A 26819-nucleotide genomic window follows, 5' to 3' on the forward strand; every position below is an offset into this window, starting at 1 on the left:
CCAGCAAAGCCACCTGATGCGCCGACAAATCCCGATAGGAGCTGCACATATCTCGTTCTCAAGGCAACACCAGATGAGACATCCTACAAGTAAAACCAAACCTCGAGTTTCCCTGAGGGGGCCCCGCAGTCTACTCGGTTCGGACCAACACTTAGACAAGCACTGGCCCGGGGGGGCTAAAATAAAGATGACCTTTGGGTTGGCCGACCAAAGAGAAAGGGTAGGTGGTGGTGAGGCAAATGGTAAAACCAAGGTTGGGCCTTGCTGGAAGAGTTTTATTCAAAGCGAACCGTCGAGGGGGTCCCATAAATCACCCGACCGCGTAAGGAACGCAAAATCCGGGAACATAACACCGGTATGACGGAAACTAGGGCGGCAAGAGTGGAACAAAACACTAGGCAAAAGGCCGAGTCTTCCACCCTTTACCAAGTATATAGATGCATTAATAATATATGAGATATTGTGATATCCCAACCAAAATCCTGTCCACCATGGAGCGATCTTCAACTTCACCTACAACTAGCAACGCTATAAGAGGGGCTGAGCAAAAGCGGTAACATAGCCAAACAATGGTTTGCATAGGAAAGGTGTCAAAGGTTAGAGGTTCATGGCAACATGGGAGGCTTGAGGAGCAAAAGATAGGTAACGCAGCAAAGCGATAGAACGAAGCAACTAGCATGGCAATGATAATAGTGAGATCCAGGGTAGCGGTCATCTTGCCTGAAATCCCGCAAGGAAGAAGAACGAGTCCATGAAGAAGATGAAGCCACGAAGACGAACCAAGCGTAGACGAACGAATCCTCACGATCGCAACGAAACAGGAACTATTGAAAAGAAGCACACAACATGGTAAACACACCACACATGAACATGACATGATGCACAACAAGCATGATGCATGGCAAATCTACATGAAGCTACTCATGGCAAGAGATGATGCAAACAAGAGCAACACATCAAGGCAAGTTTAAATGAGGCCGGGAACAACATATAACAATTCCGGTAAGTCCTCATATGCATATTTCGAAATTGGTCCAGATCTGAATAAACCTTATGTTGAAGTTGTTAAATAGCAATTTAAGATGCACCAAGATGATCTACACGAGATTCTAGTTAAGTTACATATAAAGTTCACTTAATTCGGAGCTACGGCCTAGAAGATATGAGCAACACAAGTTAAACATGGTATTGATGCAAAATGGATACAAACATCAGACAAAACACCTCAAAGCATGGATGCAACATGATAATATGAATCTACACACAAAAACAAGCAAGTTTCATATAGAGCACACTCAAAACGGAGCAACGGTTCAACACACACACATGAAACAAGTTTAAAGGACAAGCTGTCCAAAACAACAACTAGGCATATTGCAAGCATCAAAACAACAAGCTACAGCACCACAACATGATAACAAAAGGCATGGACATGATGTACAGGTAAAGCATAACAAAACATGAACACTGAGCTATCTCCAGAAATCACTAGAACATGCCCAAACACACATGGTAAGATTGCAAGTTATAACAATTTCAGACTTTGCAGAAAATAACATCATGATGCAATGTTCAGAGCTATCAAACAACATGTTACAGGAACTTATCATGGCAAACAAAGGCATGACATGAATCTACTAATTGCATAGATCAAAAGACCCTTACTGACCATAAGCCAAAAAGGATCAGAAAATATGATGGCACCCGCGTAAACATAGCAAGTTATTATACAGATTCATACATGGCAGGAACAGAATTATGAAGGCATGTAAATGAGCTTGTGCAACTCACTACAGAGCAATACATGGCATGGCAAGGCAACCAACAGTAAGAAGACATGTTTTTGAAGCTAAGCATGGCAAGATCAAGGGCATAGGGTGCATGGAACACTAGGAAAACACATGGAAACAACTGAACTTAATGTTAACAGGCTGACAGCAACACTTTCAAGCAGCTTTGAAGCAAGATATGAACAAACTACAGCAAGCTATAAATGCTACCAGGGGCATGGATGGATAGAGGATGACATGTAGATCAAAACATGTTTATAGAACATCTCCAGATTATGCATAGAATGATTTGTAGAAGCATGTTTATATAGCATCACAAAATAACAGATTCAGCCTAGCCAAACAGCAACATCATGTACCCTACTTAACAAGCTCGATTCACTCACCACAAGTCATTGCATGACAAGATAAGCATAGCATCATCAAGAAGACATGTTTGTGGAACAAACCAAGTCAAGAACAAGTCCATAGCATGCAAGGATCAACTATAGCAACCTTGGCCAAATTGAATAACACATAAACAATCTGCCAGGAAACATTTTGAAGCAAACGTAGAGCACGAAAATGACATGCTAGACTACTCCATAATTACAAGTAAGGGCATGAATGGATAGACAAAAACCTATTGTTCAAAACACCTTTACTGAAGTATCTCAAAATATGCATGGATCTCTCTGTAGCATCAAGTTTACATGGCATCAAAATTACAGCAGAATAGGGACTAAAACAGTAACATCACGATGCCTACTTTGCATGCTTGTGCTAGTCACCACATTGATCACAAAAATACATGGTGAGCACCTCTGTAAAGAAGGCATAGCATAGATCAAAACACATGAAGACATCAACCTCATAGGATGCACACATCAATCATGGCAAAAATGACAAAAGAGCTCGTTCTGTTAACAGACAGCAGAAAACATCATGAAGCACTCTTACAACGATGATTCAGGCATCTAGATGACCTCAAATGAATATGATGCAATGGAATGAAATGATTTACTCTTCGAGATGAACAATTTGACATATTACACGCACGAAACGGAGCTACGGATGCAGAGATACGGCATGACGAACATGGCATGAAAATTACACAGAAACAGGGACTTGGCAGATTTGGACCTCGGGGGAAAAGTGGACGACGGGATTCCGCGGGCCGTTTGGATGGGCGGGCGGGTGGATCTCATCCCACCCGCCGGATCCGGCGATGAGGCGGCCGGCGACGGCGGCCGGAGGGCGAGGCGGCACCGGAGGAGGCCGGAGGGGCTCGGGGCCGGCCGGATCCGGTCCGGCCCGACCGGATCTGGCCGCGGCGGGGCTCGGGGCGAGCTCAGGCGGCCGGCGCGGGAGGCGGCTCGGCGAGCCGGGGAGCCGGGCGCCGCGGGAATGGCGGAGACGGCGGTGGCCGGTGGCGACGAAGGCGGAGCGGGGCGGCGGAGGAGATCCCGGGCGACGGCGGCGGCGCTCCACGGTCGGGGCGAGGAGGCGGCGGCCGGCGCGGGGCGGGCGGAGCCCGACGGCGGCGGGGCCGGCTCGGGGCAGGCACGGGGCAGGCGGCGTCCGGACGGCGGCGGCGCGGAGCGGGCCCGCGCGGGCCCCGGATGGGCTCCACGGGCCGCGGCGGCGGGGAGGGCGCGGGAGGCCACGTGGCAGGCAGGGATTGGGGCGCGGGGGCAGCGGCGCTGACATGGCGCGTTGTGATTGGTCGGGGTGAGGTGTCCGGCGGACATGTCCGACTCGGGCGGACGTGTCCGGCGGCGCGAGGAGAGGGGCTAGGGTTTCGTCTGCGATTTTTGGACGGGGGATGCCTTTATATAGGTAGAGGTAACTAGGAGAGTCCAAATGAGGAGCGGTTGTCGGCCACGCGATCGTGATCGAACGACCGAGAGCATGGAGGGGAGTTAGATGGGTTTTGGGCCACTTTGGAAGGGGTGTTGGGCTGCAAAGAGAGAGGGGCTTTACGGTTACCCGGTTAACCGTTGGAGTATCAAATGACCTCCAAATGGCACGAAACTTGATAGGCGGTCTACTGGTGCTATACCAAGGCCGCATGGCAAGACTCGGGCCATTCCGAGAACGTTTAACACCCGCTCACAATGAGAGACGAAAGGGGAACACCGGAGGGCATAGGAGCGCCGGATTGCAAAACGGATAACGGGGAAAAGGCTCGAATGCATGAGACGAACACGTATGGAAAATGAAATGCACATGATGACATGATAAAATGCAACACGCAAGCAAATGACATGGCAACAACGGCGAATAACTGGCAGACACCTGGCGCAACGAATCCGGGGCGTTACAGTACGACAATTAGGTTGCTGTACCTTGTGTGATGGAGGACGATCGGCCGTACTGTTGTGCTCTGGGGGGTCTCTTGACTAGACACTGCCCTTCATTGTTTCCGGCTCGCGGCCAGTCGCTTTATTTTGGAGATCCGGTATTCTCTATTGGTATGTTTTTCCATCCTTTTTGGAGTACCGTGGATTTCACATGGTTGATCGAGTTTGTGGCTCGAGCTGAATAGGCTAGAGCTGTTCTTTGTCCGTTGACTGGACTGGGAATTGCTAAACTTGGCACCAACTTTCCTAACTTGACGTTTGTGGCTGTTGCGCCGAGGCTTAAGGATGCCTCTTCGTGTATCCTTATTGCTGCCTTGGACTGCTGTGGTGTGCGGACGTTGGGTTGAGTGCCTTTGGATCGCCTGCTTAGGTTGAGGTAGCCTGTTATGCCGTGTGTACCCCTTGTTAGGGCGGTCGAGTCCGTACTCTTCAGTGGCCAAGATCTTGGTCCACCTATCCATTAGCAAATCCTGGTTAATTTTAAGATGCTCCTGCCTCTTTTGTAGGCTCTTTGCCGTGGCCCCGAGTCTTTGTTTGAAACGAAATTGTTCTACTGGGTCTTCAGGCACGCTGAATTCGTCATTGCCGAGGCTTACCTCGTCCTCGGGGGAGGGTGTATAGTTGTCCCTCTCCAAGTATCCCGCTGTGGTCTGTCCGGCCTGCTTAAAGGTGGGTTGATCGAGGCTGTGTTCCTCTTCGGCACCATCCGAATTGTTTTTATCTCCGGGGCTGGCATTGATGTGGCGGGGCTTGGAGTGGCGCCGAAGACACCCATACTTTGATTTTCCCTCTAAGGGGTTATCCTCCGTTTCCTTGTCGCCATTGGTTTCCTTCGGAGAATCCTCCATATATATATCGTATAAAGAGGTGGCTATCCACCGCCCTATGGGCGGTGGCTCCTGTAAGTGTTCTGCATCATCGTCCATACCGTCTATGTCTTCGCAGTCGAAGTTAAGTGCGTCGGTTGAATCATCGACTGTGGCAATCAAATGGGCGGTGAGTGGGTAGCGAATTCCTTCGTCGCCTGCTTCCCACTCAAGCCGGACATAGTTCGGCCCAACGTCTCCTGACAGAGAGAGAGAGACTTTAAGTAATTCAACATGTCGCCAAAGGGCGAGTGTTGAAAGATGTCTGCAGCGGTAAACTCCATTACCGGAGCCCAGCCTGGCTCGGCTGGCTCGAGGGTGTGCAGATCGGAACCAACGACCGGATACGAGTCCGGGGGTTCGGAGTTACAGGTCTCCACCGAGGTGAGACCTGTGTTCGGCTCCAACGCCGATGAGTGTGCGGCCCGCGGGGCGGGGTCTACCCCTCCGTCCTTGGGCAACGCCACTTGTTCTGGATTTAGATCCGGGGCTATTACAAGGATGATGTTCCGAGCGTTGTCCGACAACAGGTCTAGGCCTTGTCCATCGTGACTTTCCGGCACTCCTGGCTTAGGGCCGAAGCTGTCGAAGATCAAGTCTCCACGAATATCCGCCGTGTAGTTCAAGTTTCCAAACCCGATCTGGTGGCCAGGGGCGTGGCTGTCGATCTGCTCCAGATGGCCAAGCGAATTGGCCCGCAGTGCGAAGCCGCCGAACATGAAGATCTGTCCGGGGAGAAAAGTCTCACCCTGGACCATGTTGTTGACGATTGAAGACGCCATCAGGCCTTGAAGCGATGGCACAGAGGAACTCTCAATGAAGCACCAATGTCGGTGTCAAAACCAGCGGATCTCGGGTAGGGGGTCCCGATCTGTGCGCCTTAGGCTGATGGTAACAGGAAGCAAGGGACACAATGTTTACCCAGGTTTGGTCCCTCTCGATGGAGGTAAAACCCTACTTCCTGCTTGATTAATATTGAAGATATAAGTAGTACAAGAGTAGATCTACCACGAGATCGTAGAGGCTAAACCCTAAGAGCTAGCCTATGATGGTATGATTGTAATTGTGATCGGCCTTCTAAGGACCATCCTCTCCGGTTTATATAGACACTGGAGAGGGCTAGGGTTTATATGGAGTCGGTTACAAGGAAGGAAATCTAATATCCGGATCGCCAAGCTTGTCTTCCACGCAAAGGAGAGTCCCATCCGGACACGGGCCAAAGTCTTGAGTCTTGTATCTTCACGCTTCGATAGTCCGGACAATGTATATAGTCTGGCTGTCCGGATAACCCTAATCCAGGACTCCCTCAGCCTCCTCAATCCAAGAGGAGGATATTACTAAGCTTAGGGAGGTCGGTTACCTGACCGCCGATATCCAGCACAGGCTTCCTGCTCCAGGGCAGGTTATCTCCATGCCGGAGCCCAATGAGAGCGTCGTGTTCGTTCCTCACTTCCTCCGAGGTCTAGGCCTCACCCTTGACCCCTTTGTGAGGGGGCTCATGTTCTACTACGGCTTGGATTTCCATGATCTGGCTCCAGATGCCATCCTCCACATCTCGTCGTTTATTATTGTGTGCGAGGCTTTTCTCCACGTCAACCCACACTTTGGCTTATGGCTCAAGACCTTCAATGTGATGCCGAAGATGACCGAGGGGCAACATGCGGAGTGCAGAGGCGCCGTAATAAGAAAGAACGTCGATGACCCATGGCCAGAGGGCTCCTTTCCGGAAGTGTCCGATGTGTGGCAACGAAGGTTGTTTTATGTCACGGCTCCCAGAGGCACAAAGTGGGCAGCCGCCCCCGAGTTCCGCTCGGGCCCTCCATCACAGTTAGTGTCTTGGACGATGTAGGATGGAATTATGGGCCTGCTGTGTACTAGAACTGCAGAATCATATCCGGGAGCTCATAGATAGAGACATAAATCTTGTCAGCATAATGCAAGTGATGCTAATCCGGCGGACACTGCCATGCAACCGTCGGCCTCTCTGGATGTGGGAATTTAATCCGGAGGGTCCGCGGACTGTTAAGCACTTCTTCGGCCTGACGCTCGAAGGAATGTGTAAATTATTCTTCGGACCACGAGTAAAGTGTCCGGACACCACCGAGGATGCGGGCCTAAGCTGAATCGCCTAGACGCCCAAGTAAGTAACCTTAAAGCTAGATATTTCATTTATATTTATCATAATTGTAATTCTGAAAATCCCTCTGTGGCCAGGAATGGCTCAATAAGGCGGAGAGAATCAGGTGTCCGGCGCCACTTCCATAAGGCTCGCCTGGTCCAACCATCGCAAAGATGCTTGACCGGGCGCTTAGCAAAATTCCCTCAGGGAAAGGCGAAGGAGGGGGCAGTGAAACCGCACCACGCATCCAGACTGGAGGAATTGCCTCCTCTACTATGGAGGGTATCCAGGTAGGGGAGGTTAAAGCCTCATCCCCACGTGGTAAGAAGAGGGCGGCCCCCGAAGACTTGGAGGCAGAGCCGCCCAAGCAAGGGAAGAAGGTTTCACTAGGGGGTCATGCTGCGACGGGCACCCCTACCACGTCGTGCCCACCAAGGGGCCAGCCCTCCACCGAGCCGTAAGTTAATCATTAATTCGAAGGTATGGCGTGACTCCGAGATCTATAACCGAGACTTCATCTTTTGTAGTCCGGCGAGCAGCTCTTCTCAACCGAGTTAGTCTTCGAGGGACCTTCGTCCGGAGATGATGGAGAGTGAGACTCCGCCCAACTCTCTGCTTCATGAAGCGAGCGACACGGAGGTGTCGTCATGGAGGAGTCCGGATCTGTCGAAGCCGGAAGCGAACACGTCAATCACCCTGAGCCCTGAGCATTTGGCTCCCACGGGGGGTGAGGGGAAGGGTCCGGCTCAGTTTGATGTCCGGCCGGACATACTGATAGGCCTTCTGGAGCGAGCCGCATCCTTGGAGGAGCACCGCTCTTTAATGAGCACGGTGCTCACGAAGATTTCATCCACTACCAGCGGTTTGAATGAGGCATTCACAAGCCTGCTTAAAGGCTTCGAGGTATGTCGTGAAAAAATGCACTATATTTCTTGTTAAGAAGCATGCACTAGGTGTGCTTCCTATAGATAGTAGCCCCTGAGACTCTGGTTGCCCGCCATAGGCGGCAAACGAGGGATCAATCATTAATGGCTACGTTGTATATATGTGCAGGTATACAAGGATTCGATAGCCGACCAGTCTGTTGAAGTTGCCGAATTGAGAAGGCAGATTGGATCTATTGATGCCGATATCACGCATGTGAACAGATGGCTGGAAGAATCCCAGGGTATGTACTCTGCTTCCCTTATTATATTGTATAGGAAGATGCAAGAATGGCATGAAGTTAATGCCTTGTGTGTGCACTACAGATGGTGCTGCTGCCGTGGAGGCCCTAAGGGCCGAGCTTGCTCAAGCCAAGGAACAAGCTCGGGCTAGCAATGCGACTGCCCTAAAGGCGACTGAGGAGTTGAGAGCCGAACAGGCTGCTCATCGCCGAAGCGAGGAGAAGATAGACGAGATGGCTGAAGAGTTAAAAAATGCTGCCGAACGGTATGTGCTCCTTGAAAAGGAGAATAAGGCTAGTTCGAACGAGCTGGATAAAGTGCTTAATGCCGCCAAGGAGACGCGGACCGAGATCCGGGGTATGCGGGAGGAGCTCCAACAGGCCAAAAAGATCATGGCCAGGGGCTCCTACCTACTGTGGACCAAGTTTTTGGATCCAAAGTATGCTCCCATAGCTGGGCGTTGGTGTCCTGCAGATGCATATGCGGACTTGACGAAAAGTATAGCTGATGCTGCCAAGTTCTTCGAGGATCAAGGTGATAAGGAAGTGGAGAAGATTTTTTGGTCGCAGTTCAATGCTCCCAACTGCTCACTGCCATTGAATGAGAAGGTGGCTACTGTGGTAGAGCTTCATAGACTGTCCGGGCTGGCAATGCGGTCTGCAATAGACCATCTTTGGCCGAAGGGGCCCAAGCCAGACAGTTATTTTGGTTTGGTGCAACAATTCCTTGGGGCCATGACTCGGATCGACGCTGTGAGGAGGTCGACGTGCATAGAAGGTGCCCGGAAGGCTCTTGCCCGCGTTAAATCCTATTGGACAGAAATGGAGGCCACCATTGTAGCGACCCAGGATCCGGCGGGAGGCCAATATCCGACCGAGCACTACTTGGCGCAGGTCACATAGGGTGCTCGCCTAATAGAGGCGCAGTGCTCGAAGAATTTTTTGTTTGAGTAATAAGTTGAATTATTGTAAAAACAATGATTATTATGAGGCTATACTTATATTCTATGCCTGAAAATATGATTGTGTCCCCTCTACGGCTATTCTTATATGTATAAGTAGTCTGAAAGATAGCAGTCGTTGGCTTCAGCCCCCACGCATACAATGTGGCGGTGTTCGCGAAGAATATGCTTAATCACACTTGATCCAACGTCTTGGTCCGTTAAGGAGGTGATCACACGTCAAACTAGGCAACCGGACTATATAGCTTTAACACTTTCGCTTAGCCGTGGGGGATATAAAGGTGCGGCTACTATGTATCCCCTGGTACCTTGGCATCCGAATACGGGCGCGTGTGTACATGGCCGGTAAGTGGCCCTTCGTTAATGCGGAGGAATCCTAGGGATTCCGGTGAGTCTTCGAGTGGTTGAACAGTCTCTCGTTGTATCATGACGATCAGCTTTCGGCTTTCTCTACTGATGCGCTCATCCGAAATAACCAGGGCACAATCGCAGTAGTCCTCCTTTGGCCTGCCTTAGCCGATAATAACGGAACGTAAGGCGGCAAACCCAGGAGCCGGGCAAACCCAACATTTGACCCAAGACATGATTTGGAGCTGATGCATATAAGGCCAAACTCGTGACACCGGACACTCCCGAAGGTGTTCGTACTTTATAACAGAAGATGGGCTCAAGAATGCCCATTCAATATGAACCCTGTGTTTTCCAGGTACGTGTGGTGACCTGTCATGGCGAAATGCCAATGACGACAGTGTCCTCTGTGGGTATGGAACCCATGGGAGGGTTTAAACAACAAGAGGCAATAAAAAAGGTTTACACATGGGCTTAATCTAAAAATAAACCTGTTGAACGGGGCCCTGCTGCACGTCTTCGCCTTTGTCTCCGTTGTGCCGTATTCTGGAAGGGTATCATGCGAACGTTGTCTGTGAAAAAAATGAAAACTCATAGGAGAATACAATGTAGATATGCGGTAGATAGTAAAAGTGTAAGATAATGGCCTGCCAATAAGGTTGAGCCAAGCTTTGGGGCTTTGTTAAATGTTTATAGCCCCCGGTTTCCGCTATGGGATTACATGTACGGTGTTAGGTTGAATTTTATCCGGGCTACCAGACTCGTCTAACCGTGTTTGTGGTCTTGATGACCAGCCATGTTTTATGGTATTAGAGGCCTCTTAGAGTCCGGCCGCCAGGGCCGTCGCGTGTTCCTCTGCGCGTGAAGAGTGCTCTGTGATTCCGCTAACGGTGATGACACCACGTGGACCGGGCATCTTGAGTGTAAGGTGGCCGTAATGCGGCAATGCATTGAAGCGGGAGAAGGCCGGTCTTCCGAGCAGTGCATGATAGCCGCTTTGGAAGGGTGCAACGATGAAGAGTAGTTACTCACTTCTAGAGTTGCCTGGGGGGCCAAATGTTACCCTTAGTACGACAGAGCCCCTGCTGTAGGCTTCAATGCCTGGTATCACCCCTTCAAAGGTGGTGTTGCTTCGACTAATTCTGGATAGGTTTATCCCCATCCTGCGGACAGTGTCCTCGTATATAAAATTGAGACTACTGCCGCCGTCCATGAGGACACGGTGAGACAGTGTCCGTTGATTATTGGGTCGAGCACCAAGGCCTGTGATCCTTCGCGCTGAATACTAGTTCGGCCGTCCGTGTGATCGAAAGTGCTCGGACGAGACATCAAGTAGTCAGATGTGGGTATGATAGGTTTTATGTTGTGCATGTCTCTGAGCGCGCATTCTTGCCTTCTCGTAAATGTGTGAGTCGCGTGGATCATGTTTACTGTTTTAACCTCTGGCGGGAATTTTTTCTGCCCCCCAGTGTCCTTTAGATCCGTAGATGGACCTGGGTGCGCCGGCCTTCTTATCCGGCTTCTCACGTGGATCGTGCGCGGCATCAGTAGCCGCTCTATTGTGGTTGTGACGCGGTACATCTGGTCTCCTGGTTGTATTATTCTTTGGTGGAACGGCCTTGTCGTCGAATTCTGGCAATAGCTTGCGCTTTGGGTAGCTTTTGGTATGGCGATCATCGCCATATCTTTCTTTAGTGTCTAGCACTTTATTCCATTTGCGACTGAGCTTTTCCTGTGCGGCCTTAAGCCGTTGTTTCTGCTTCTTTAGACTTCTTGCTGTGGCCAGAAGCTTTCGGTGGAGGTTATCTCATTCCACTTGCTCGTTTGGGATGATGAATGCATCGTCGTCCGGACTGCGTTCCTGTTCTGGGGCGGTTTCGTGAGCTCGTCCCTCAGGATCATCGTGATCGGATATTTGCTCCGAACTTGGTTTGGCGTGACCTGGCTCATCCTGCTCCATCACTGGGTCTGTGTGGTCATTACTGCCTTCTGGTATGTCAGCCCTTCTTGCGCTCTTGTCGTAGTTTTCACTATTGTTGGACTTTGAGCGGCATCTACGCCACCATTTTGGCTTTTGTCTGGGTATTTTATCATCCGGTTTATCACCGTCGTCCTTCTTGGGCGTATCCACCATGTATATATCATGTGACAAGGTAGTGATCCCGCGCCCCAGAGATTCTGGAGCTTCTCCTGCATCTTCGATGTTTTCGGAGTTGAAGTCAAGATCGTTGGTTAGATCCTCGATCGCGGCGATCAAGTGGGTGGTGGGTGGGCAGCGAATTCCTTCGTCGCTTGCTTCCCACTCAAGCCGGACATAGTTCGGCCCAGAGTCTTCTAACAAGGAGAGAGACTTCAATGAGTTCAGCACATCACCAAAGGGCGAGTGTTGAAAGATGTCCGCAGCGGTAAACTCCATTACCGGGGCCCAACCTGGCTCGACTGGCTCGAGGGTGCATGAATCGGAACCAACTATCGGATACGAGTCCGGGGGTCTAGGGTTATAGGTCTCCACAAAGGTGAGACCTGTGTTCGGCTCCAACGCCGATGAGTGTGCAGCCTGTGGGGCGGGGTCTACCCCTCCGTCTTTGGGCAACGCAACTTGTTCCAGATTTAGATCCGAGGCTATTGCAGGGATGATGTTCCAAGCGTTGTCTGACAGCAGGTCTAGGCCGTGTCCGTCGGGACTGTCCGGCGCTCCCGGCTCAGGGCCGAATCCGTCGAAGATCAAGTCCCCGCGAATATCCACCGTGTAGTTCAAGTTTCCAAACCCGACCTGGTGGCCAGGGGCGTAGTCGTCGATCTGCTCCAGATGGCCAAGCGAATTGGCCCGCTGTGCGAAGCCGCCGAACATGAAGATCTGTCTGGGGAGAAAAGTCTCACCCTGGACCGTGTTGTTGACAATTGAAGACGCCATCAACCTTGAAGCAACGACACAGAGGAACTCTCAATGAAAGCACCAATGTCGGTGTCAAAACCGGCAGATCTCGGGTAGGGGGTCTCGATCTGTGCGTCTTAGGCTGATGGTAACAGGAAGCAAGGGACACAATGTTTACCCAGGTTTGGGCCCTCTTGATGGAGGTAAAATCCTACTTCCTGCTTGATTGATATTGAAGATATGAGTAGTACAAGAGTAGATCTACCACGAGGTCATAGAGGCTAAACCCTAAGAGCTAGCCTATGATGGTATGATTGTAATTGTGATCGGCCTTCTAAGGACCATCCTCTCCGGTTTATATAGACATCGGAGAGGGCTAGGTTTACATGGAGTCGGTTACAAGGAAGGAAATCTAATATCCGGATCGCCAAGCTTGTCTTCCACGCAAAGGAGAGTCCCATCCGGACATGGGCCGAAGTCTTGAGTCTTGTACCTTCACGCTTCGATAGTCCGAACAATGTTATAGTCCGGCTGTCCGGATACCCCCTTATCCAGGACTCCCTCACCCGCAACGTGTTGGTGGGAGAATTTCACCACCACTTATCCCATTGCTACAGTTACATGGGATCAGTTTCAGTGGGCCTTCCGCACTGCACATGTTTCAGCTGGAGCCATGAGTTTGAAGAAGCGTGAGCTCTGCAACTTACGCAAAGGGAGTCATAAAGTGGGACAGTATGTGGACGAGTTCAGCAAGCTTGCACGCTATGCCCCAGATGATGTGGCCACAGACGCCGCGAGGCAGGAGAAGTTTCTTGAGGACTCAATGATGAGCTGAGTATGCAGTTGATGATGGAAACCTTCAACAACTACCAGGATCTGGTAGACAGGTCCCTCATGATAGAAGGCAAGCAGCAGCACATAGATAACTGCAAGAGGAAGTATGGACAAGGGAAGTATAATTCTGGAGCTCAACAGAAGCCTCGCTATTCCCTGTACTCGGGATGACACACTCATCATAACCATGGAGGACATTCACACAATGGAGGAAGTTCACACAACCATAGTGGCCCTAATAATGGTAATGGGAATGGAGGAAGCAACAGTTAGAGCCGTTCCAACCCCATGACACCCACCAAGAAGGATATGAGTCACATTACCTGTTTCAAGTGCGGGAACACCGAACACTACGCCACCGAATGTTCTGAGGCAAAGAATGGAAATGGCAATGGAACCTCTGGGAAGAAGCCCAACCATTTCTCCAGAGGACAGGTGAATCACGTCAGTGTGGAGGAAATTGAGGAGCAGCCCAATGCAGTTGTCGGTAAGTTTTTGATAAATACATTTACATCCCTTGTTCTTTTTGACACCGGTGCATCTCATTCATTCATATCAAGGGGATTTGTGGACAATTTTAATTTGCCAACCGTAGCCCTTAAGTCACCTATGTTAGTGAGTTCCCCAGGAGCAGAGTATATGGCTAGTCAGGGATGTTATCAGTTGCCATTAACCATAGGTAGACACGTGTTCCCCATGGATCTCATTATCCCGGAGTCACATGGATTGGATGTGATCCTAGGCATGGATTGGTGATCCAAGTTTGAAGGAAACATCGATTGTGCCAGCAAATCGATTCTTCTCACCACCCCAAAGGGGAAAAGGATCAAGCATGTGTCTAGGCATGCGCCGAGGAGGACTCAGGTGAATTCCCTTTTGGGAGTTGTTCAGGAGGAAGTTCCAGTTGTGAAAGATTATCCCGATGTATTTCCAAAGGAATTACCAGGCATGCCACCAGACCGAGACATAGAGTTTCTGATCGAGTTGTTCCCAGGCACCAGACCAATATCAAAGAGACCGTATTGGATGCCCGCCAATGATCTAGAGGAAATTAAGAAGCAGATTAAGGAGTTATTGGAGAAAGGTTATATTCGACCAAGCTCATCACCTTGGGGATCCCCAGTGCTTCTAGTTGAGAAGAAGGATGGATCTTTAAGGATGGTTGTTGATTATCATGCATTGAATGAGGTGACGATCAAGAACAAATACCCTCTGCCGATGATCAATGATTTGTTTGACCAACTGCAGGGAGCTAAAGTTTTCTCCAAGATGGATCTTTGGTCAGGTTATCACCAGCTGAAGATCCGAGAGCAGGATATACCTAAGACAGCTTTTACCACGAGGTATGGGCTATATGAGCATACAGTTATGTCATTTAGTTTGACTAATGCCCCTGCCTATTTTATGAGTAAGATGAACAAGGTGTTCGTGGAGTTTTTGTACAAGTTCATCGTGGTGTTCATTGATGATATATTTGTCTACTCGAAGAATGAAGAAGAGCACAACGAACATTTGCACTTTGTTCTTGAGAAGCTCAGGGAACATCAGCTATATGCCAAGTTCAGCAAATGTGATTTTTGGTTGAAGGAAGTTGGATTTCTTGGACATGTTATATCAGGAGAAGGAATAGTAGTAGACCCTACCAAGGTTGCATCTGTTACTGAGTGGTTGGCTCCCACCTCAGTTGGGGAGATCAGAAGTTTTCTTGGACTCGCAGGTTATTATCGGAGATTTATTAAGAATTTTCCCAAGATCGCGAAGCCTATGATGGAGTTATTGAAGAAAGACACCAAGTTTAAATGGACCGAGAATTGTGAGGCCAGTTTTCAGGAGTTGAAGAGACGTTTGGTTACAGCCCCAGTGTTGATTCTCCCGAACATACGCAAGGGTTTCCAAGTTTATTGTGACGCTTCTCGTCAAGGACTTGGAGGCGTTCTCATGCAGGAAGGAAGAGTTGTTTCATATGCCTCACGTGAGCTTCGACCTGATGAGTTGAGCTATGCCACACATGATTTGGAGTTAGCAGCCGTAGTGCATGCGCTCAAGACATGGAGACACTTTCTCATCGGTAACCATTGCGATGTTTCAAAGGATCGTAAGAGTTTGAAGTACATCTTCACGCAAAAGGAGTTGAACCTCAGGCAGAGGATATGGTTGGAGCTCATAAAGGATTACGACATGAGATTGCATTATCATCCAGGAAAGGCCAATGTCGTAGCAGATGTGTTGAGCCACAAGAGTTATGTTAACAAGCTCATAACCGAAGGATTACGCCAGGAGTTAGCCGATGATCTCCGCGAACTTCGCTTGGAGATAGTTCCAAGAGGTTATGTTGCGGAACTGGAAATTCAGTCCACTTTGTTGGGAAAGATCAGAGAAGCCCAGAAGATGGACAAGGAGATTGCAAAGATAAAGGAAAGGATGAGTAAGGAAAAAGCTAAAGGTTTTCGTGAGGATGAGCACGAAACTTTATGGTTTGAGGGTCGTATCTATGTGCCTGATGACCCTGAGATCAGGAAGTTAGTTCTTCAGGAGGCTCATGATTCGCCTTACTCGCTTCACCCAGGAAACACCAAGATGCATTTGGACTTGAAGGAGAGTTTCTGGTAGACAGGAATGAAGAAGGATATTGCATAGTAAGTAGTAGTATGCGACGTATGTCAGAGAGTTAAGGTAGAGCATCAGAAACCAGCAGGGTTACTTCAGCCTTTGCCGATACCCGAATGGAAGTGGGATAAACTTGGCATGGATTTCATCACTGGATTACCCAGGACTCGTTCAGTTTATGATTCTATCTGGGTTGTAGTTGATCACTTGACCAAGGTAGCCCATTTCATCCCTGTGAAAACAACTTACACGAGTGCTAAGTTGGCGAAGATATACATGACCAGGATCGTATGTATGCATGGAGTTCCGAGGACCATCGTATTAGATAGAGGAACACAATTTACTTCAAAGTTTTGGAAGCAGTTGCACGAAACTTTGGGTACCATGCTAGAGTTTAGTACAACCTTTCATTCGCAGACAGATGGACAGACCGAGAGAGTCAATCAGATTCTGGAGGACATGTTGAGAGCTTGTGCGCTAGATTATGGATCTAGTTGGGATGATAATTTACCATATGCAGAGTTCTCCTATAATAACAGTTATCAAGACAGTTTGAAGATGGCCCCTTTTGAAGCTTTGTACGGAAGGAGATGCAGGACACCATTGTCATGTGATGAAGCTGGAGATCGACAGTTGTTCGGACCAGACTTAATCAGAGATTTGGAGGAGAAGGTTAAGTTGATTCGTGATAGACTCAAGATAGCCCAGTCCAGGCAGAAGAGTTATGGCGATACTAAATGCAAGGAGGTAGCCTATGAAGTCAGAGACAGAGCATATCTTCGTGTGTCCCCACTTCGAGGAGTTAAGCGATTTGGAGTCAAAGGAAAGCTAGCACCACGATTTGTGGGACCATACAGAGTTTTGGAACGTATGGGAGAAGTTGCCTACAAGTTGGAATTACCCGAAGGATTGTCAGGAGTTCATGATGTGTTTCATGTTTTCCAGTTGAAGAAGTGCCATGCAGAGATGGCTGATATTCCTCTGAGAGATATAGTGCCACTAGAAGCGATCCAGTTGGGTAGTGATCTGACATATGAGGAGAAACCCGTTAAGATTCTCGAGTTTTCCAACCGAGTTACTCGCAGCAAAGTCATCAAGTTTTGCAAAGTTCAGTGGAGCCATCATATCGAGGAGGAAGCTACCTGGGAGCGTGAAGAAGACCTCCGCAAGGACCGCACACACCTTTTTGCTGGACACCCCGAATCTCGCGGGCGAGATTCATCTTAAGGGGGGTAGGTTTGTAACATCCCAATTTTCAATTTGGATGTTATTCATAGATCATTCATATGCATCCATGATTTATGCATTTTGTTGCTTTGTTTTAGTTGCACCTTGATCCAAGTGACCTTAAGAAACTCAAGGACCAATTTGAGAGAGTTGGAGGTTTCACAAAAATCCAGTTTTGATTTATCAAAATTTGGTAATTGGATCAATTTGTTTATCAAAATTATTTTCCAATTATTTTAAAATAAAGACAGAAGATAAAATGACTTCTTGAAAATTACCAAAGAAATATTGGAAATTGAATTTTAATTTATTTTTGGAGAATTTCTTTGATTTTATTCGCTAGTTTATTTATTAGTTAGAGGAGTAATTAGTACTATAATGTTTGTTTTTAGTTTAGGCATTTAGGCCGAGAAAAATGTTCACTAGGTCACTAATAAGGCCATATTACTACGTGAATTTTTATGGTATTTTTAGGATATTATTTATATTTATTTTAGCGATTTGTCTCTCTAATTTTTTTTATAAAAAAACTAGTTCGTGGCCGAACTGGGCCGGCCCAGCCGCCACCGCCTCGCCCGTCCGCTCCGGGACGGAGTCCCGAGCGCCGCCGCCACCCGTTGGAGTCTGGGTCAGACTCCAGGCCACCGCCGCCTCTCTGCCCCTTGCCCAAGCTGCCGCCCCCTGGCACCTATAAATGCCGAGGCCCCAAGCCCCTCATCTCCCCACACCGAGCCGCCACCGCCCACAGCGCCATCGCTGCCGCAGCCGCCGTCGCCCGCTATCGCCGTCGTAGCCGCCACCGCCGACGCACCCGCCGCTGCCGCTCGCTGACGCCCTCGCCCCGCCAGCCACCGATGCCACCGGAGTCGCCGCCACCGCCTGCTTCATCGCCGTTGACTGCCGCCACTGGTAGTCCCGATCTATTCTCGACCGTCGGATCTCGATCCGACGGGTCATATCTTTTCTGTTTTTTTTCCGGTTTCGATCTATATATTGAGCGTTCGCTCATTAGTTTCTGTTGGTGAAATTTTTTCGTTCTGTAGGTTTCTTTAGAAAACATTCGTTTGATAGTTTTTTCTTTTTATTTTAGTTTTCTACGAGGGACCTATTCGTAGTTTTATTTCTTATAGATTAGTCCCTCTATTTCACACTAGCACAAGTTTTTGCTCGTTTGTCCAAATTCGACGAAACCAACGCCAAATTCTTCATAGCAATTTCATCTATCCAGTAAACCAACTTGAACACGTTTTTGAAAATTTTAAATTTGAATTTAGTCCAGATTTGAATGTGATCTTGTTTTGTTCGTATCTTGAGTTTCAAAGCTCCATTTGAGTTGATTCTTTTTGGAAATCGTAGCTAATCACATGTACCTACTGTTAAGATCTAATCCACATAAATATATTGCTGTTAAAATTTGTTTTCTGTTTAGATTAGTTATTTGCTTGTTTTGAGTTTTCTTTGGATCTTTTCTCGTTTACTCTTTGCAGCCTTTGCTTGAGTGCTTATGTATGCTATTGCTTGTCTACGCTAGATTTTCCGGAGTGTGAAGCTTGTTACCACGAATCCCTAGAGTTCTACGATTTTCAGAAAGGCAAGTTACACTTTGATCATACTTTCCAATACCCAGTTTTTACTATGCATTAGTTTTGCCCCTCAAAGATTTGCATTAGTAGGTTTGGGAACTAGTTGTTTGATTGTAGTAGTTGAGGTAGGAACCTATTACCTTTGATCACCCAGGAATATACATTATGCTCACATATTGCTTAGCCATGCTCGTAGACGGGGATTGGTTCGTGATTCATGCAAGTTGTGAGAGATAATAATTCTGGACAACATTAAGGTGGCAACTTTAATACACATCTGGGTGGATTGGTTGGGGCACCTGGAGAAACCAGTGTTTGCCCATGGGAATCCCAGAGTACCTGTGTGATTTTCCCTCGGTTCGCCACCCAGGCTCAAAGGGATCATATGACATTTCATGCCTAGAAACTTCCGTGTGCAGCCACAGGCCATTATGGGCTCTGGCATAGTTGAGTAAGTTGTGTGAGCTCTTGAAGAGGTGGACTAGCAGATGTAGGGGAAAGTAGGTGTACCGGTCTACCCAGAGTAGAGAGTTAATGCTTCAGAAATACTATGTCTCGATCTTTCGATCATGGCTGCGGTCAAGTCTTGTGTGGAAAAGTGCGCAACCTCTGTAGAGTGTATAAACTAATCATGGTTAGCCATGTCCCCGATTATGGACTATTTGAGTATATAGAAGTGGATATTTATGTTGATCTCATCACTCTATTTAAATAATGTATTGGATTAATGATGATACTTGACTAGTTTTGGGATTTGAGTTGGAGGAACCTTCTCAATATTGGTATAAAATTTGTAGTAAATAAAGTCTATTTCTTTGTTGTAGGAAAAAATTAGCTTTATGCAAAACAATTAAACTTAGAGCCTCCACCAGCCAAATATGCATGTAGAAATAGTTTCATTCATTTGCTCTACAGTGTAATTTTGCCAGCATATTCCATGTGCTGACCTACACGGCTGCAACGTCTCATGTTGCAGACTTTACCAGCAGAGAATAAGGTGCGCTAGGTCGTTGTCATGCACTCAGCTATTTCGTTGGAGTTTGATGGACTCATTTATCTTTGAAGCTTCCTCAATTACTTTATTTAGATGGCCTTCAGCCATATTATTTTTGTAATAAATACTCTTTATGAGGACCTCGATGTAATAAGTGTGTGATTATACTATATTATAATTCCTCGAGTATTGTGTGTGTCAGCATACCGATCCAGGGATAACACCTAAGCCTAGGGACTTCGGTCCATTAGGATCGTGGTTGCTACAGGTGCCCATCATATGAGCGCATGTGTGGATCAAACCATAGGGTTAATTGTATGTTGATAGGACTATGCATTGGACGGCAACCGTGACATAAGCTTCTTCCTAAACATAGATATTGATACAGACGGGATTGAAGCGGGACCAATATATATATTAATGCTATGGTTGGGTTTTACCTTAATGAACGTTAGTAGTTGCAGATGCTTGCTAATAATTCCAATCATAAGTGCGTAGAATTCCAAGTAAGGGACGACATGCTAGCAGTGGCCTCTCCCACAAAAAAACTTGCTATATGTCTAGTAACATAGTCAATTGCTAAGGGACAATTCTGCAAATCCTACCACCACTAATCCACACTCGTTTTACTAAACTTAATTGTTTCTTTATTTAAACATAACCTAATTTTTATTTTTATTTTCTTTATTATCTTGCAAACCTGTCCACACCTACAAAGTACTTGAGTTTTATTGTTGTTTCTAGGTAATGCAAACGTTAAGTATGCGTAGAGTTGTATAGGTAGTCGATAGAACTTGAGGGAATATTTGTTATACCTTTAGCTCCTCGTTGGGTTCGACACTCTTATTTATCAAAAAAGGCTATGAATGATCCCCTATACTTGTGGGTTATCAGATATCACTAGGGATGATGTCGTTTTATTTCCATTTGCTATTTTTGGTGGATGTTAACCCTGTTATAGTTAACATTGCCTTTCCATGTAATTATGTAGGGCCACAATTGGCGATGTTGTTTTTGCCATCGAGGTTAGTTGCATCCCATGTCTTATACTCTCTCCATTCTTAAATATAAGTCTTTTTAGGGATTCCAATATGGACTACATACGGAGTAAAATGAGTGAACCTACATTCTAATCTAAACTAAGTCTATATACATCCGTATGTAGTTCATATTGAAATATCTAAAAATACTTGTATTTAGGAACGGAGGGAGAAGTATTTTAATCATTGTACAATTGCAGTTAAGTTTATATCATTTACTGGTTGCCTGTAGGTACATATATCAGCGACACTGATCCACGCTTTGAACCCTTTTGCGTATGGGGCAATGAGATATTTATGAATAATCGTAAAGTGAGGAAACAAAGAATGATTGTTAGGCGAAAGAGACGGGTGATAGGAATTAAACTCTTTATTTACACATTTTTCAAGACGTCAGTGAACTTTTTGATGGTAAGTAATCTGTTGCCTTTCCCCCTGCCCACCACAAGTTACTCTATTAGACATGAATATTTGAAAGTTTTCTCTTTTCAGTGGTTTTCAAAGCAATTTACTGATGATTACCATACAAACTACATGACCGGAGTGGAGGCAACTAAGGTTAAATTATATAATCCACACTATCATGATAATGGTCCAGAAGTCTTTCTAAAGGCGGTGACGCATGGGCGAGAGATGGGCACAAGGGGTTGGAGAAAAGTTGTGCGCGCCTTTGGCATGCAGGAGGGCACATTATGGGCATTCCACTTCTTAACACCATCGACAACCAAAATGATTTACACTTCTCTCTTCACCTTTACCGCCTCTAAATATTGTGGTTCATCATAGTTAATTGCAGCCTAATCCTATAATTACAAAACATATTGTATTGAGAATTTTATGTATGGATTGGTTGCTAAATCATTGTGTTGAGAATTGGAAGTCCACGTTTTATAATTCGTAATTGTTTCTAATTTGAATAATAAATTATAGGTGAAAATAAAATTAAGTAGGAGGGAATAAAATAATGTATACACAGTTAGAAAGAAAACAGTGTGTGCGATGAAAAAATATAGAACAGACAATTCTTTGACTAGAAACGTTTGCGATGCTCAACGGACGAATACACGGTTTTGTCTCATATGCATGTGCGATTTCCAGTAGTACTACACACGGTTCTGTTCATATGCGTGTGCGGTTCATGGTAACACGACAAACATTTCAAACCTATATGCGTGTGTAATATTTGACAAAAATAAGACAGTGCATATATGGAGCCCATGTGTGATAGGAATACATATCACACACAGTTATAAAATAGACACGTTGGTGATAGTAGAGGCACCGCATGCAGTTTACATTTTTAACTGTGTGCGGCAACGTACCTATCGCAAACACATCAGTAGATTAAATGTTTGTGATATTCACCTTTTCCACACGACTATAGCTGCATAATCGTTTCCTATGTCTTTCGAATTAAAAACGTAACATCGAGGCCTAAGGTGTGGGATAGGCTGCGACTTCTCATATGTTTATATCGTGAGTAGCCGCTCGCCTATCCCGATGATTTCTGGTTCATGTGGGAAGGGCCCCCCCTGTCGCACACATAGGCAAAGCGATAGTTTAAAACTCCGTCATGAAAAGGGGGTAAAAACCGTTTGTATAACACGTAACGATACCCGTGTCAAGCTTTGGTTGGTGCATACGTGGATCCCTCCCTGTATTTTTCTCTTCCTTGATGTGCATCCACCATGGTGGTGGATTTGGTTCCAGTGAAGATTAATCTTTTCTTGTCCGATCTGATGTTGTTCCCTAAACTTTATTCTAGTTTGTGCTTCCCCTCTTGTTCCCCTCTTGGTAGCTCGCTGGATATGGTTATCCATCATAAGTGGATTGGTTTGGGACCATGGCAAGTTTATCCTCATAATTTCATGGCTTTGGCCGTGTCTCTCCCCAACGATGCGATCTTGTTCTTCTTGTGCGCTGGGAAGATGTCGATCTACACCTCTGATATTGCTCATCCCCTATCATTTTCCCTTTAAACCTCCATCGGAGGCCCGCTCGGCAGTTATTGAAAGTAGGTCGCTTTGGAAGCCTAGTCACGATGATTGTATCTTTCAATAGAGACCACTCTCTGAGACAATAGACTTGGCTGGCTCGCGCATGTTTGTCAACTTCATCTTTGGCATCAACAGATGGCCTCCTTTGGTCCCCGGAGTGATACATCTCAAACGTATCTATATTTTTTTGCTATTATATTAGCATTTTTATATAATTTTCATATAAATTTATATTATTTTATGGACTAACCTATTAATTAAGTGCCCAGTGTCTATTCATGTTTTCTGCTTGTTTTTGGTTTCGCAGGAAACAATATCCACAGAGGTCAAAATATGTTGCTGACTCAACACGATTTTTTTGTCAACAAAAACACCGAAATCTTCGGGAGACATCATGTCACATCCCAAACTTTTCCTAAATTTTAGATGTGAACTTAGAAGCATATGCATCCATGTTTTCCTTGAATATTTGGTTTTTGAAACAAACATGACAAATTCTTGAAACTTAAATCATTTAAAGTTTAGTAGATGGCCATAATGTTTTCACAAAAATAAGTTTTTTAGAAATATGCATAAGGGCAGGAAAGGAATTTCCTAAGATTAATATTTGTCTTATTTTGGTTGTGTCAACCGGGGTTTGAAAATAATTTGAATTGGAAAAATTAAACTATGGGTAAAACACTGGATAAAAAAAATAAAGCAGAAAGCAAAAAATAAAAGGGAAATAATGTGCAAAAGGGCCCAATAGTATTTGACAAAAATAGTTTTGTCAAAATCCATAAATAAATGCCCGTGCAACCATAAATATTCAAAAATGATGTTAGAGAAATTTTCTTACTGGAAGAAAAATAATAACTCAAATTTAATTCACACAAACAGGGGAGAAAAGAAAAGAAAAACTAGCCAACCAGTCCAACAAAGGCCCACCTAGCCAGCGGAGCCCGCACGGCGCCACTCTCTCTCTCACTGACATGCGGGCCCCACCTGTCAGCTTCACGTCAACCTCAGGAGACTGTCACCCAACACACACGCCAACGATCTCCACGCTGCGGGTCCATCGTGCATGCCAGACCCAACCACCCTGCCCTATAAATACCCCCCGATCCCCTCCGTACTAAGAATTTTATGTATGGATTGGTTGCTGAATCATTATGCTGAGAATTTGAATAATAAATTACAGGGAAAAATAAAATTAAGCAGGAGGAAATAAAATAATGTACAGTCGGTTAGAAAAAAACAGTGTGTGCGATGGAAAAATATAGAACAGACGATTCTTTGACTAGAAACGTTTGCGATGCTCAACGAACGAACACACGGTTTCGTCTCATATGCGTGTGAGATTTCTAGTAGTACCACACACGGGTTTGTTTATATGTGTGTGCGGTCCATGGTAATACGACAAACATTTCAAACCTGTATGCATGTGTAATATTGGACAAAAATAGGACAGTGCATATATGGAGCCCGTGTGTGATAGGAATACCTATCGCACATAGTTATGAATAGACACATTGGCGATAGTAGAGGCACCGCACGCAGTTTATATTTTTTAACCGTGTGCGACAACGTACCTATCGCAAACACATTGGTAGATTAAATGTTTGTGAAATTCACCTTTTCCACACGACTATAGCTGCATAATCGTTTCGTATGTCTCTCGGATTAGAAACGCAACATCGAGGCCTAATGTGTGAGATAGGCTGCGACTTATCATACGTTTATTCTATGAAAATCTTCAGTAGCCGCTTGCCTATCTGCGACAGTTTCTGGGTCATGTGGGAAGTACCCCCGTATCGCACACATAGGCAAAGCGACGGTTTAAAACTCCGTCGCGGAAAGGGGATAAAAATCATTTGTATAGCACGTAACGGTACCCGTGTCAAGCTTTGGTTGGTGCATCTGTGGATCCCTCACTGTATTTTTCTCTTCCCCGATGTGCAACCACCATGGTGGTGGATTTGGTTCCAATGAAGATTAATCTTTTCTTATCCGATCTGATGTTGTTCCCTCAACTTTATTCTAGTTTGTGCTTCCCCTCCTGTTCCCCTCTTAGTAGCTCGCTGGATCTGGTTATCCATCATAAGTGGATTGGTTTGGGACCACGGCATGTTTATCCTCACAATTTCATGGCTTTGGCCCTGTCTTTCCCGAGTGATGCGATCTTGTTCTTCTTATGCGCTGGGAAGATGTTGATCCACACCTCTGATATTTCTCAACCCCTATCATTTTCCCTTTAGACCTCCATCGGAGGCCCGCTCGGCAGTTATTGAAAAAGTAGGTCGCTTTGGAAGCCTAGTCGCGATGATTGTATCTTTCTATGGAGATCTCTGTCCGAGACAATAGACTTGGCTGGCTCGCGCATGTTCTTCAACTTCATCTTTCCCATCAACAAATGGCCTCCTTTGGCCCCTTGAGTGATACGTCTCAAATGTATCTTTATTTTTTTATGCTATTATATTAGCATTTTTTATAATTTTTATATAAATTTATATTATTTTATGGACTAACCTATTAATTAAGTGTCCGGTGTCTGTTCATGTTTTCTGCTTGTTTTTGGTTTCGCAGGAAATCAATATCAATGGAGGTCAAAATATGTTGCTGATTAAACACAATTTTTTGTCAACAAAAACACTGAAAGCTTCGGGAGACATCGTGTCACATCCCAAATTTTTCCTAAATTTTAGATGTGAACTTAGAAGCATATGCATCCATGTTTTCCTTGCATATTTGGTTTTTGAAACAAACATGACAAATTCTTAAAACTTAAATCATTTAAAGTTTAATAGATGGCCAAGAATTTTTCACAAAAGTAAGTTTTTTCAGAAATATGCATAAGGGCATGAAAGGAATTTCGTAAGATTAATATTTGCCCTATTTTGGTTGTGTGAACCCGGGGTTTGAAAATAGTTTGAACTAGCGGGGTTACCCGCGCATTTGCGCGGCTAGACCCCCTATCTTGGTGGTGCTTTCTACCTTGTTCTTTCCCCTGCATGAGCACTTATATAAAAGAATTTGTGGTTGAAAATTTGGTTATCTACAACAAAAGCTTATAAGAGACAGGGCCTATATATGTCCAGCAGTGCCAAGCAATAGGCTTTGGTACTAATCTATATTTTTCTGTGTTCAGCCTTTTTTCATCCATTTTCATTTATCTTTCCACCTAATATATTTTGGGGATTTTCACCAAGAAAAATCTGAAGATTCAAGATTTGTAACCATATCTCAACACCGGCCATGTAGTGTTTGTATGTTCTGTTAGCTGATTGTCGTATATCCACTTGTCAATATATGTTCTTCCACGTGTTCTCATCATAGAGTGAATATCTACATGACTTCTCACTATAAACAGATGTTGTCAGTGAATGCGGAAAAAATTCTAAAACATTCTCTCACTTGGGCTCGCCGGAGCTTCTCACCTCAGATAGTGCCCATTCATTTTGAATGTATGTGTATTTTTAAGGAAATTGAAACTATTTATTTCATATTTGACATACATGAGTGTTTTCATATAACGTTCTCTATGATTCAATCAATAATAGATATATTTGGTATTGTTTCCTCTACTGATATTTATTGCTGTTAAAGTCACTGGTGTGTGTTCGCCGATGACTAATGGCAGTAAAGTTTGTGTCGTACAACATGTATCCATTTCATCAGTAATTAAATTCCTAAATTTCATGTCCTCTTCTGCTATCTGTCTCACCATTGTCGGTCTTGCAATTACGATTCTAGATAGCACAGTATCATGCATGTCCATCTTCTCTGCATGCTTCTAGATGCTTGTGACAATGTCCTCTCACCCTAAGTATTTATGTTGTAGTCCAAGTGATTGTCGGTGTATATTCATCAAAAAAGGTATTAAATTATGTCCCATCGAAGTTCATCATAGATTCTTTTTATCGTTCCTGTTGTTCTGCGCAAACTTATATTATTCTAGAGTGTATTCGGACTATAATTTATTTGAGTTTTAATTTCATGTTCATACATACATCTTAATTTAAGAATTATAGTTCAATTTTATATAACGGAATTATACTTAATAATTAGATATTAATTTATATAATTTCATG

This window comes from Triticum aestivum, chromosome 7B (assembly GCF_018294505.1).
Source record: "Triticum aestivum cultivar Chinese Spring chromosome 7B, IWGSC CS RefSeq v2.1, whole genome shotgun sequence".
Lineage (NCBI taxonomy): Eukaryota > Viridiplantae > Streptophyta > Magnoliopsida > Poales > Poaceae > Triticum > Triticum aestivum.